Here is a 13,897-nt window from a genome sequence, read left to right as displayed (position 1 = left end):
GTTAAATTCAAAATTACTTATTTAATATCAAAATTGGGTTAGAAAAATAGCAGAACAAGGTTAAAGAGAAGAAAATGCAGAAAATATGGATAGATTAATGACCACTTAAGAGGTCTTTAAAAAGAGAATCAAAAACTTATGACTATGAAGGCAAAATAATTGAAACACAGGACTTTATAAATAGTTCTTACCAAAAAAGTACAGAAAATTTTAACAGTGACTTAGAATGGCAATCAGGCAATGGGGAATGAACAGGATCCAGAGAAGGAGGCAAGCAAGGTGTCAAGACAGAAGCTTCACACTATGGTAAGGAGATCATAAAATGAAGGCAAATTTTGCCCTGGCCAGAAGTCTGTATGTGCTTTCTTAAGGGAAAAAGCCAGTTTCAGGGCAAGCCAGATAAGGTTCTGCAGGAGAAAACCAGGTGAATTAATTAGCATGGGGGAAGGATCATGAGTGAGACTGGAGGAGAAGTGGAATTCTAGTGTTAATGGCTTGTCATTAAACAAGGTATCTTCCCTCCATGTTTGACCTGCCTTACCCACCCTATCTTTATTTCATGGGTATTTATTGCATCATATTTCCATCCTTTCTTCTGCCATATAGAGTGTTGATTTTCTGCTTTAACCACTTATGACTATGGTAATCAAATCTCTAGCTTCTTGAAGCCGGACTTTCCAGGTGAAGGGATGGAAATGTTGCAGGTGTAGGGAAAAGATAATTGTCCCACGAGGACTCAAATGAAATTAGAGACCACCTTCCTGAGGTGTAAATTGGACAGTGATGGCAAACTGGAATAAAATGACTTAGGGAAATTAGAAATCTGTGCTCCTCAACAGTCAAAACACAGGTCCCAAACATAGACAATGACACCTGGTGCTATTTCTGACAAATTGCTTTGCAGCTTTGAACATTTAGGGTGAGTCCACTTTTGTCAAGTCATACACAGAACGTGGCACATTCTTAACATATGCAGAGTCATCTAAGCTCCTTTAGGAAAAGAGAGAAAAAGAGTCTCTAGAAAGACAAGTTGAGTGGTATCTTTCCCAGTATTGCTTGTATTGAAAAGTAACTTTGCAGTGTAGAAAGTGGCTATACCTCAATGGAATGGATGCAAAATATGTTTTTTTTCCTCAGGTGAATTGGTAGTCCTAAAATATTTCCTTCCTAGATGCTGCAGTAATGTATTTTAGTTCACTTTGTACCCTTCTGATGAAGCCAAGATGCCTTTCAGAATTGTCTTCCCTCTATAACCATGGTTCCTTACCTTGTCAGTATTCCTCCAAATATGATGTACTCCATCCTCTGCCTCTGGGCCTTGTCCCATCCCACCATGTCCTTCTGTTCTCTCACAACCTGGCCAAAAAATTACCTCTTCAGAAAGTCTCCCAGGATTAATCCCTTCTCTCTTCCATCACTACCAAACCTAGAGTCCTCCTAAGTCTCACATCTTTAGTTGATGGTATATTATTGATAAATGGTTAAAAATAACCATGCCTTTTCTATTGTCCAATGTGGCAATATAATCCATGGGCCTGGATTCTGACTGCTTAGGATCAAATCCCAGCTCTACCACTCATTAGCTGTGTGACTGAGCGAGTTACTTAACTTCTCAGTGTCTCAGTTCTCAGCTTTTTCATCTGTAAAATGAGAATAATATTAGTGCCTACCTTACAGGGTTTTTGTGAGTACTGGAACACAATATATATCAAATGCTCAGAAAACATTCAGTAAATGTTAGTTATTGGTAGTAAGATAAGCCTTGTCAGCAGGACTAGTATGTGTATAGGAAAAGACATGATTTTGTTGCAACCCAGATCTGTAATTTAGTAGCATAATGGCCTTGGGCATGTTGCTTAAGCTTTCTGAGCCTTAATTTCCTTATAATAAATGGGGGGAATAATAAATATACCAACTTCTAGAATGAACTGCTTATGGAAGGAATGCAAGGCTGGTGCATGGAGTTGCTGACAAATGTTTGTTTCCTTCCTCCTTGTCAGCAAAAAACAACTATTGCTTATTTTAATCAAGTTAATGCTGTCTTTCCTCATCACTTTCTCACTCCTGCTAATCAGTTAATTTAGTGGAACTTGGGTAAAGAAAAAAAGTTAATCAACTTGTGTATTCAGTGTCTTGGAGAGTGAACACATAGCTGTTGAATTTTTCACGCTGTAACCACCTGGGTTCACATTGCTTGCATTATTGTCTAGATTTGTTTACTTCTTCCTAGGGCCAATTCACATTCCCAGGTAATATTCCGGTGTCTACAGAATTTTCTGCTCTAAATTAAAGAATAGTTGTTTGTGAGGTGCCTGGGTGGCTCAGTCGCTTGAGCGTCCCAACTCTTCATTTTGGCTCAGGTCATGATCTCAGGGTCCTGGGATTGAGCCCCATGCAGGGGCTCCATGCTCAGTGGGGAGTCTGCATGTCTCTCTCCCTCTGCCCCTCCCTCTGCTTGTGCTCTCACTCTAAAATAAATAAACAAATCTTTAAAATAAACTAAAAAGAACAGGTGTTTGTGAATTGGGGGCAGAAAAATAGGTAGTCAAAACTGACCAGAACTAAATGTCAGCTGTTCCCTGAGGCTGTGGCATTAACCTAAATGGCTGATTATGGAACCTGGTTTTAGTTTTGCCTTGGTTCTTTCATCTTCAATGTGGTATGGTCATTGTGTCTAGCTGCATCCCAATAGCTCTCATGATAATGATGACAATGAATCCAAATACTGAGGTTGCTTTTTCAGTCCTTCTTATACCCCATGAAGAAAGGTAAGGAGTTTAGAGATTTGTCTTTGCCACCTAATGTAGACCTCGGGTTTGTGAATAATCCTTTAATAAAAGTCTATGATCCGTGGGCTGTCTGCATCAGCATCAGCTGGGAGGTCATTAGAAATGCAGATTCTTGCTTTCTACCCCAGACCTACTAAAGAATCTCTGGGGGTGAGGCCCACTCATCTGTGTTTTAACAAACCCTCCAGGTGATTCTAAAGTTTGAGAGGCCCAACCCTCCAGAATCTTGTCAAAGGATGACTTGTTAAAAAAAACCAAAAGCTTTAAGAAAGAGGAGAACACTGTTTTTAGCCATGGAAACTTAAAGAATGTTGGCTTAGTTTAACTTTGTATTGTTTAATTCTTGAAACCCTGGATAACTAATTCTTTACTTGAGAGTTTATTACAATCCTGGAACTATCTTTCAGTGACTTTGAAGGTTGTCATGGGATTCTAAAGAAAATAAAACCCTCAAAACAAAATAAATTTTAATATAATTTTAAAAACCACTCTCAGGCAGAATATGGAGTCATTAGAAGCAAACAAAAGGATGCCATAACTTTGTAAGCCTGAGAATCACTGTCCTCAATAATGGCCAGATGTATTTTATGATTATATCACTAATTGTACTCATAAACATGACTTGTGCTGTTGTTTTCTCTTTAAATCCATGTTAAGTTGTAATCTGGAAATTATAGTTCTTCATGTAAATATGTTTCCTCATATACTGGAAATGATAAATAAGTCTGAGTGAGACCAAATAAATACACAGCATGCTGGACTTCCAAGGTGCAGATCCTTTTTGAATTAGCTTTCACTCCTTTGGCGGAATGTGTAATGTCAGGGCAGCCTGCCATAATGCAGCCAAAACAAAAACAACACATCAGCTGCCAAGCACACCTCTGTTGCAGAGGTGAATGTTTCAAGCATACTTCAGCATTTAACGAAGCCTGTTTCCTATAAATTAACTGGATGCTATTAAATTTTGCTGATAGCAATAACTATTTTGATCATGAGCCCCTCCATTTATCAAGCTTAAAAGGAGAGCTAGGATCTGGAGTGACACAGACAAGAAAACATAGGGGGAAAAATCCCCTAAAGGAAGTAATCTTTTATGGCCTTGTAACATGTTGGCCTCCATATAGAGAGATACTGTTGGTGATCCACTCAGTGCCCCAGGACAGGCCATTTGAGGAGTTTTCACGGTGTTAGGGCATAGAGTTAAAGGTGTAAATTATGGCTTAGACACTCACTAGCAACTGGCTTATTTTCGGAGGGAAGTGTTTCAGAAGCAAGGCCTGGTATGCCTTGTGAGCCCCAGAGAAATGACAGGGCAGAAACCACAAGAGGGGCTGGATTCACCCTTCTTGCTAATGAGATACTCCTATGATTTGTTTTACAGCTTCTTGCTCCTTGGTCACTTCATCTGTCGAAAAAGTAGGACACCTGGAGGTCCTTCACTTTTTGCTTGAAAAATAAGTATTAGGAATAAAAATCTAAAGTAGAGCCATGCCTGATGAGAGAGCAGAGGGGCAGTAGGAAGATGCGTACTCAGTTGATGTGGGTGTTCTTTTCCTCCTTGCTCCTGAGAGGTAAAGACTAAGGAGCGGGAAGAGGTGAGAATGGCAGGAAGGAGGAGAATAGATCAAGGTCACAGAGGAAAGTGTGGGGTTCCTAGACAAGCAATGCATTTTGCCAGTTAATTCTTAAGGGTGTTCTTTTCTATCCTTGGCTGCTGTACAGAACTACTATATGTTGGCTAACTGAACATAAGAAAAAAAAAAAAGAACAAACTGTCCTATGTTTGAATCCTTTGACAGCCCATTCTATTGGTCAGCTCCTTTCTGCGTGCTGATACTCCCCAAATCACACACTCCCCAGGTGTGTAGAATTGCCTGGTGTGTGGGGTGTGTCAGTCATACTCCTGTTGTAGCTACAGTCCCTGCTGACACTGTTTAGTCTGTGGCCCACTGTTGGCTAAAACCATCCAGCTTTAAAAGTGGCTCATTTTGTTAAACAGGAAAAGAGTATTTCTGAACTCAGGCATAGAGGTGCCATGTCCTCACATATTTCTTATCTTTCCAAACAGAGAACACCTAGTCTGGGCTTCCTTGATGCTTAGAGTATGAAGAGAGCGATGGGGAAGGACAGAGTATGGATGGTGGCTTATCCTTGTAGGGAAAGATTTCTTCTCTTCAGTCTTCTCCAGCCTAGTAACCTAGTAAGTTCATTTCTGCATAGCTTTTCCTCTACCTTGAGAATTTTGGTTCTATTCCTTCAGTTGCTTTTGGGGAAACTGACTCTACCCATGGCACTAGAGGTGAGATCTCTCACTTAGGCCTGGACTCTGCAGAGTAATTCCATTCCTTGCCCATAGATACTGGTTCGGGGATGGACTTGTGACATGGTACTACATATTCCTAGGTAAGAAACTTCCAGGTTTTTTTTAGAGCTAGATCCATTGTCTCCCTGTCTTAAAGAGGATGTAGCTCTGGAAGTCACTAGAGCTATTTTGAGACCACATAGGGGACACAGCCTGAGAATAATGTTGATACATAAAGGAAAAAATCTAGGACTTCAATCTCACTGTTGAACTGCTGAATCAAATATGCCCTGAAACCTGCATACCCTGACACTGGACTTTCAAATTACATAAGCCTTTTGTTGTTTGAGCTATTTTGAGTTGGCTTTTCAATTACTTGCAGCCTAATTCATCCTAATGATACAGTGAGTGGAAATAGTATTTGAGGGGTGTGGTTAAATTAAGATAAATTTCCACTATGTTTCCAAATTAACAGAGGAGAGTAGGAGTGGTAGAATTCATTCAGAGGTGGGTGAAAGACACTGTCAAAAAAGAATAAATCTTTTAGATGTTAGAATTGATGTGCATATCTTCTTTTTGTCTAGGTATAGGTTCCTCTGAAGGCTAACCTTCTCCCAAAGCTGCCTATAATTGAGCAGATGCTCAATGACGATCAGATACAATGAAATGAAACCAGTGCAGTGCTATGCTGCTGAGAAAACAAGTACACCTCCTCCCTTCGCTTCTTGGTTAATTTAGTGGTGTCACAAGGAGGTCATATTTCCACAGTCCATCAGATCCTGAGTCATTTGGACTTTTTGGTGAAGAGTGCATCTTTGGGATTATGGGTGATGACCCCTTGCAGGACACAGAAAACAGATAGTGCCGTAGAGCAGAGGAAGGGCAGGCAGCACAAATTAAGCCTTCATTCTTGCTGCAGTTGTCTCCAAGATGTTTTGTCACTCTCTTGCCCTCTTTAATTCTTTTCTAAGCTATACTGACCCCTGCATCTTTCAGTGTCACTTGTACTATATACTCATTATTCCTGAATGAGTGTGTGTCAGGGAACTTTCACTTTCTGTAAAACCAGTCAAGAACACTGGCACACTGTTCACTCCTATAGGATGCTGGCAGTACGTACTTGCTGTCATGAAGGTGACTGAGATGTGTTTATCGTGGGGAAGGGGGTCCTATGTTACCCTTTACACCCTCTTGTTCTCAGCATGGGTCCCATCAGAATTCATGCCCATCACAAGGTAAGACCAACAGTCGATCTAAGTAGACTTGCCTTAAAATACTCTACTTAGGGGCACCTGGGAGGCCCAGTTGGTTAGGCATCTGCCTTTGGCTCAGGTCATGATCCCGGGGTCCTGGGATCGAGCCCCACATTGGGCTTCTTGCTCCGAGGGAAGCCTGCTTCTCCCTCTCCCACTCCCCCTGCTTATGTTCCCTCTCTCACTGTGTCTCTCTCTATCAAATAAATAAATAAAATCTTTAAAAACAAAACAAAACAAAACAAAAACTCTACTTAGTATCCATTTCCAAAACAGATACTATATTAGGCCTTCAATTTAATGTTGCAATGAATGTAATCTATTTTATGGAATCACCAGGTTAGAGGTAAGCAATTTTAAGACTTTTATTATATAGGTATCCAAAAAAATCCCTTTGTGGTTTGAATTTTTAATATATTTATTTCTATATAAGACAAATGATTTTCAAAATGTAACAGAGAAAGCTTTTACACAGGATTTAAATAAAACTGTTAATGATTCCTTTGCCCTAACATTTATTTTGATTTCTTATGTTAGCTTCGTAGCTATATACAAATGTATTAAAAATGATGGCAGACACAAAAGCTAACATTATTGCAATTAAATGAGCTAAATCTTGAGTTTTCCAGCAGTGGCAAAAATTTACAAATATCCATTTTCATAAGATATCAAAATTTCTTTGATTTCAGAGAATCGTTTCTCACTTTTCATCATCTGAAGTAACTTATTATCTTAGTAGTGAATTAGAAGCCAGTATGGCCAGAAGTATTTAAATCCCACCCAGTTTCCCACTGCATTTCTCCACCTGTGTCATAGATTCTGAGTATGCTCTGTGTTTTCTTTGATAGGTGATTTGAAGGAAATTTAGGTGACTGTTTTATAGGAGTTTGGAATATTTGATGGGTGAGTGGATGCAAGGAGTTTAAGAAGAATTTTAAATTAATAGTAGTAGAAAATTATGATTCATGTGCAACAGCTAATAATTAATTTCATTCCTAACAGGGGACCACTTTGCCAGAGATGTCATTTTTCATATGGACCAATTAAATATATAAAACTTATAATCAGATCAATAAAGCACTTGTTTATTTATTTACTCAATCAAGCTCCTGGTCAGTTGGGGGAAATAACCTTATTCCATAGAACGTCTCTTTTGTGGTGATATGTATTGATTCCATTTAACCAAGGGGTTCTTTGATATAGCAGTTTCCTTAGTTCATTAAGGAATTTGTTTGGCAATTATTACTTGAAAGACTGGTAGGCAGAACAATTTAAACCCAACAAGTAACTTAATTGAAAATTAATTTGAAATTAAGAAAAAATTTTCTGGAATGATAATATAAATCAGCAGGGTTTCCAAAAGAAAAAATCCATTTAGATATCTTTTTTTTCATTTTTTAAATTTTATTATGTTATGTTAGTCACCATACATTACATTATTAGTTTTTGATGTAGTGTTCCATGATTCATTGTTGGCATATAATACCCAGTGCTCCATTCAATACATGCCCTCTTTAATACCCATCACCAGGCTAACCCATCCCCCCACACCCCTCCCCTCTAGAACTTTTTATAATGATTTTTTTTTTTTAAAGATTTTTTTTTTTTTTTATTTATTCATTTGAGACACAGAGATACAGAGAGAGAGAGCATGAGCAAGGGGGGAGACAGAGGGAGAGGGAGAAGCAGGCTCCCTGCTGAGCCAGGAGCCCGACGTGGGGCTCGATCCCAGCACCCTGGGATCATGACCTGAGCCGAAGGCAGACGCTTAACCATCTGAGCCACCCAGGCACCCCTATAATGATTTTTTTTTAAAAAAAGATATGCTTCCAGCATTGACCAGTTCTAGGATAGCAAGAAATGACAGCTCCAAACAGCCAAGCACCTGATAATAAGAAATACCATAAAATACTGTGTTAAGGAAATGAATTTTATTTAAATACAGATGAGGCTCTCCACTCTTCCTCTTCCCACTCCCACCCTGTATGTCATAGTACCTTGCCCATCCAGGTCTTTAAGCTAGTGTTGCTTCCTAAGTGACAGCCTGCCATCTTGTATCCTGTCACTGTCCCTGGAGCTCAGTTTAGTTTTGAGATGGCCGAGAGTTTAGAAATGTTGCCTTGGGACTTAAGATGCTGGTAAATGTTAAAGCTGGCACATTCTTGCTACCAGAAACCAAGAGTGAGTACTTGGAAAAACATGTATCAGGCAGTATTCCTAATTGTTCAATGGCCAGTTGTTCTTGTCTGATTATTTCTTCCACTAATAAGAAATACCATCTGGCTGCTGTGGATAGAAGGATGGGAGAGATGTGGCAGAAAATGAAATATTTTGTAGATCACAATTTCTCCAAAGGAAAATCTGCCAGAGAATAGTAAAGAAATGCTTGTATTTGAATAGAAATATTGGAAATCCTGGAACTATATTGAAAAGTTTTTGTTACATTGCTATTTTCTGCAGCTAGGCATCAGATGGGAGCAGAAAAGTATATACAAGGGACTTTAAAATCATAGCCTTGATTAGACCCTAGGGGCAGCTACCATGAAAAGAAGCTCCTTTTTGAGCTCCTGGTTAGTTCCTTCCTTTAGATGCCTTCTGGACACTAGCACATGCAGAGCAGCTAGGTACAAATAATCGGAACTTTGTACTCTTTTATCCTCTGATACTCCAATGGACATAATTAAGAGGTTTTTTTTTTTTTTTTTTTTTTTTGCCATAAAACGTGGGAACAAAAGAATTCAACTCCAGTTTGCCACCTTAGTAGCAAAGAGGTGTAGGGAGAATTTACTGAGGTGCAAAGAAATCTAAAAAGTACATGAGAGATGTCTTAGTAACTTTGGACTTATGTAAGACCAGAAAAAGACAGCGAAGGGGAATATTTACTTTGAAAATAGATCTGTATTTCTTTTTGAACACAGAAGAAACAACCAAGAAATTGGGACACAATTCAGCATGAATCCAGAGTAGAACTTGTGTAGATATCAGGGAGTTTATAAAAATATAGAACTTAATAGTTAAAGACACACAGGGTTTAGGTGATATAAATCACTTGGAAGGCCATAATTATTTAAAAAATAGGAAGGCTATGGTGAATGCCAGCTAGTGGTATGCAGCTGTTTGAGCCATTTCTTGCAGAAAAGAGGTGGCTTCTGATAGGTATAGTTGACAGTGACTTCTGTTAGGATGTGATGGGGAGAGAAAGGGATCCTTGAACTCTGGGTGGGAAGGAAGCTAGATATTGTATGAACTGAACATGCCTCTCTAGTGAATTGCATGTGTAACTTTTTGTTCATGGTTGGGGCAGACAAAACCTGCATTAACTATAATATCCAGAAGATTGAGCCACAGGGCTTTGGTACAATGAATGTTCATTAACTTAAGTACTCATGAGAGTTCCAGGTTCTTCTTCTTTTGGGTACAAGTATAGTCTGATTTTACTTGTATGCACATGATGCGAATATTAGTTGGAAAAGACATGGAATGGAGTAGACACATTATAGATGTCTGCCAACGTGCAAGTGCAAGTAAAGGACTGACAAAGTCTTACCCAGAGGCACTTCTGCCAGAATCTCCAGTCCAGACACGAAGGGCTGCAAAGGCTCTAAGGAAGATGACAATGAAGGAGAATCAGAGGGTGTCAAGAGGCCACAGCCTCTACTGAGTATCCCCAAGACCCAAATCAACAGTATCATCCACCCATACAAGTACTGAAGTCATTACAGGCATAACCTCGGACATCAGGAACTGGATGTGTTTGACTAGTTAGCCATTAGCCCTTCAAACCTCAGACATGTGGCTGGCTGTTGGGTGGAGAGCTAGCAGCAGTGGTGTGCTGGAGTCAGCTCCTGCCACTTTGTGAGAGACAATTTTAATTTTTTAGGAATTCTGTGAGCCAGTTATTAAACTGTGACTGGTTTAGAATTGGCTATGCCCCCTCTTCCCCAGAAAGCCAATTGTTAAAGTTTATAAGCACACCACTGGATACAAAGCTTCTTGTATATACAAAAATAAACCTAGGGGCACCTGGGTGGCTCAGTTGGTTAAGTGTCTGACTCCTGGTTTCAGCTCAGATCATGATCTCAGGGTTGTGATATCGAGCCCTGTGTCAGGCTCCACGCTTGGCGCAGAGTCTGCTTGAGATTCTCTCTCCCTCTCCCTCTGCCCCCTCCCCTGTTTGCTCTCTCTTTCTCTCAAATAAAATAAATAAATAAAATCTTAAAAAAAAACCCACAAAGATAAACGTAGAATTGGGACTCTTCTTGGTTCTAACACTAGACCTGATTTTTCTGGAATCATTCAGTTTCTTAATCCTGTTCATACCTCAGAATGACCTAGCTTCCAGAGTACCTGATGAGCCATCATCTTTATCTGTGCTGAGCACACCTATTGCCTTAGTTCTTCTGTATCCTTAATTGGTTTTTAGTTTTCCCTTGGCGGTGTTCCTCTACCAGAGACCTTCACCTTAACTGCCTTCAGTCCTGGCATGGTCCTAAAGCTCCAACACCCATGATCTCTCAGAGAATTAAATAAGATTCTGTTCATTATCTATATATATCTTGAAGAATATTTTTAATTGCAGCAGACACTGCTGGTGCTCTGTCCATATCCTTTGGCACTCACCATTTTAGCATATGCCAACAGCACCTACAGAACACCTGCACTTCACTCCCTGAAGGCTGTTTGTTCTTCAGGTCACAGATGGAGCAGGATGGAGGGGCTAGGAAGTTAATGCCCCATAAGAAGCCCTTATCCATTGTCTGATGGCAGTTGGAAATTAAATACCCCAGATTCCTCATTCCTCATGTGGACCAACTTTGATGCATTTCCCACAGTCATCACCCAGAAGTCCCTAGTGGGACTGGGCCCTGGTCGTCCAGAAGTAACTTGTTTATCAACACCCACCCCCCTTGTCTTCCTTCCTGTCCATGTTCACTTTTCCTGTCCCCTGCAGGTGCTCCTGGGATCACCTCCTAAATAAACTACTTGCACATGTAATCCTTGTCTCTGGGTCTGATTCTGGGGGAGACCCAACCTAAGATATTCATCACTGTCATTTTTATGCCAGTGACAAACTGGAAGACATGAACCACATTCTGAAAAACACTTGAGTTCTAAAACCCAAATAAGAAGATTCTTGGTTGGCAGATCACATACTAATAACTGTTCAGCTTGACATCTACTTTATTTTTTCAGTGGTGCTTGTTGTGTTTTCCCTTTACCATCATAAAAGTAATGCAAAAAGGACACATACATGTTTTTGGTCCTGTGCTTTATTTTTAATTCTGTATAAACAAATACAAAATGACAAAAAATTTATGTTTACTAAACATTGCATTTGACTGTATGACATTACACAATGTGTCACAGTATTTCAGCTTGTAATTGTGTCCTTTAGTTGTTGGTACATAATTCTATAACTTTTAAGATACAGTTCATCAGGAAGCTATATCAGCCACCCTTTTGTGGAACCCCTGCATACTTACACTTGCAAAAGTTTGTTTGGAGAGCTTCTGAGCCACTCTGGCTGAAGTCTAGGGATATTTTTGAAACATCTAAAACAGTAAAAGTATAAGGGATGAAGAGGCTTTTCTTTTTCACATTCATAAAAGGCATGCAGGGATACAAATCTCAGAATACCATAACTATAGTTATTTCAAGTTTAAGCATTGGACTCAGTATGTATATTTATAAAAATTATTCAGTAGCACTGATTCTAAAATTTACTTTTTAACCATGGAAGGTCAGTTGCCATGGCCTGACAGCATTCAGTACTACTTCCAGGGTTTTGGGGTGGGTTTTTTTTTTATCATTTTCTACAATACAAGGTCAACTGAAGTGAAAAGAAGTGTGCCCTTTTGCTAACAACCTTACATTTTTTAATTCATATAAATGCAGACAGGATGGGATTTTTTGTTAGATGGCCTCCAGTTCATGAGACTCAACATTCTTACAGATTCAATATCTGTATTCCTATATATGTTCAAGCTGTTGTGATGGGTATTTATTACACATTTTTAGGGCTCCCTCTCCTAAATGATGTTTTCAGTTTGGTGACTTAAGCCCTATGACTCAAGGGAATTTCTGTTTCTTATGTTCTTGTGAACCATTGATACTCCCTGCAGAAATGAGGATTTTCATGTAGATGATGAAATGTCATCTCGGTGTAATACCCTTGGGAAGATAAAATAACACTTGCACCTGAGAGGGAGAAGCCTGGCATCTTGAGCCATGCCTTGGTGATAAGAAATTTTAGTTTTGAAAAGCCTACAGTGAATATCATTCTCAGTGGGGAAAAACTGAAAGCTTTTCCCCTAAGGTCAGGAACACAACAGGGATGCCCACTCTCACCACTGTTGTTCAACATAGTACTAGAAGTCCTAGCCTCAGCAATGAGACAACAAAAAGAAATAAAGGGCATTCAAATTGGCAAAGAAGAAGTCAAACTTTCACTCTTTGCAGATGACATGATACTCTATCTGGAAAACCCCAAAGACCACACCCCAAAATTGCTAGAACTCATACAGGAATTCAGCCATGTGGCAGGATATAAAATCCATGCACAGAAATCAGTTGCATTTCTATACACTAACAATGAAACAGAAGAAAGAGAAATTAAGGAATTGATCCCATTTACAATTGCACCAAAAACTGTAAGATGCCTAGGAATAAACCTAACCAAAGAGGTAAAGGATCTGTACTCTAAAAAGTACATAACACTTATGAAAGAAACTGAGGAAGACACAAAGAAATGGAAAAACATTCTATGCTCATGGATTAGAAGAATGAATATTGTTAAAATGTGTATGCTACCCAGAGCAATCTACACATTCAGTGCAATCCCTATCAAAGTACCATCAACATTTTTCACAGAGCTGGAACAAATAACCCTGAAATTTGTATGGAACCAGAAAAGACTCCAAATAGCCAGAGGAATGTTGAAAAAGAAAACCAAAGCCAGTGGCATCACAATGCTGGACTTCAAGCTCTATTACAAAGCTGTCATCACCAAGACAGTATGGTACTGGCACAAAAACAGACACATAGATCAGTGGAACAGAATAGAGAGCCCAGAAATGACCCTCAACTCTATGGGCAACTAATCTTTGACAAAGCAGGAAAGAATATCCAATGGAAAAAGGACAGTGTCTTCAATAATTGGTGCTGGGAAAATTGGACAGCCACATGTAGAAGAATGAAACTGGACCATTTTCTTACACCATACACAAAGATAAACTCAAAATGGATGAAAGACCTAAATGTGAGACAGGAATCCATCAAAATCTTAGAGGAGAACACAGGCAGCAACCTCTGACCTCGGCCGCAGCAACTTCTTGCTAGACACGTCTCCAAAGGCAAGGGAAGCAAGGGCAAAAAGGAACTATTGGGATTTCATCAAGATAAAAAGCAACCTTCTGCACAGCAAAGGACACAGTCAACAAAACTAAAAGGCAACCCACAGAATGGGAGAAGATATTTGCACATGACTTATCAGATAAAGGGATAGTATCCAAGATCTATAAAGAACTTCTCAAACTCAACACCCAAAGAACAAA

General features: G+C 39.4%; 1 long non-coding RNA gene across 1 annotated transcript; it reads right to left on the bottom strand.

The window, feature by feature from the left end:
- Positions 1–1,205: 1,205 nt before the first annotated feature.
- Positions 1,206–12,644, bottom strand: LOC116622897. Its single transcript, XR_004297634.1, has 3 exons — positions 11,828–12,644; positions 9,892–9,945; positions 1,206–1,356 (listed from the first exon to the last, which is right to left on the bottom strand). It is a non-coding gene; the product is annotated as an uncharacterized LOC116622897 (long non-coding RNA).
- Positions 12,645–13,897: the final 1,253 nt, after the last annotated feature.

This window comes from Phoca vitulina, unplaced genomic scaffold, assembly GCF_004348235.1.
Source record: "Phoca vitulina isolate PV1807 unplaced genomic scaffold, GSC_HSeal_1.0 scaffold55, whole genome shotgun sequence".
NCBI classification, from domain to species: domain Eukaryota; kingdom Metazoa; phylum Chordata; class Mammalia; order Carnivora; family Phocidae; genus Phoca; species Phoca vitulina.
The sequence above is the reverse complement of the archived record's forward strand: the minus strand, read 5'-3'. Positions and strand labels throughout refer to the sequence as shown.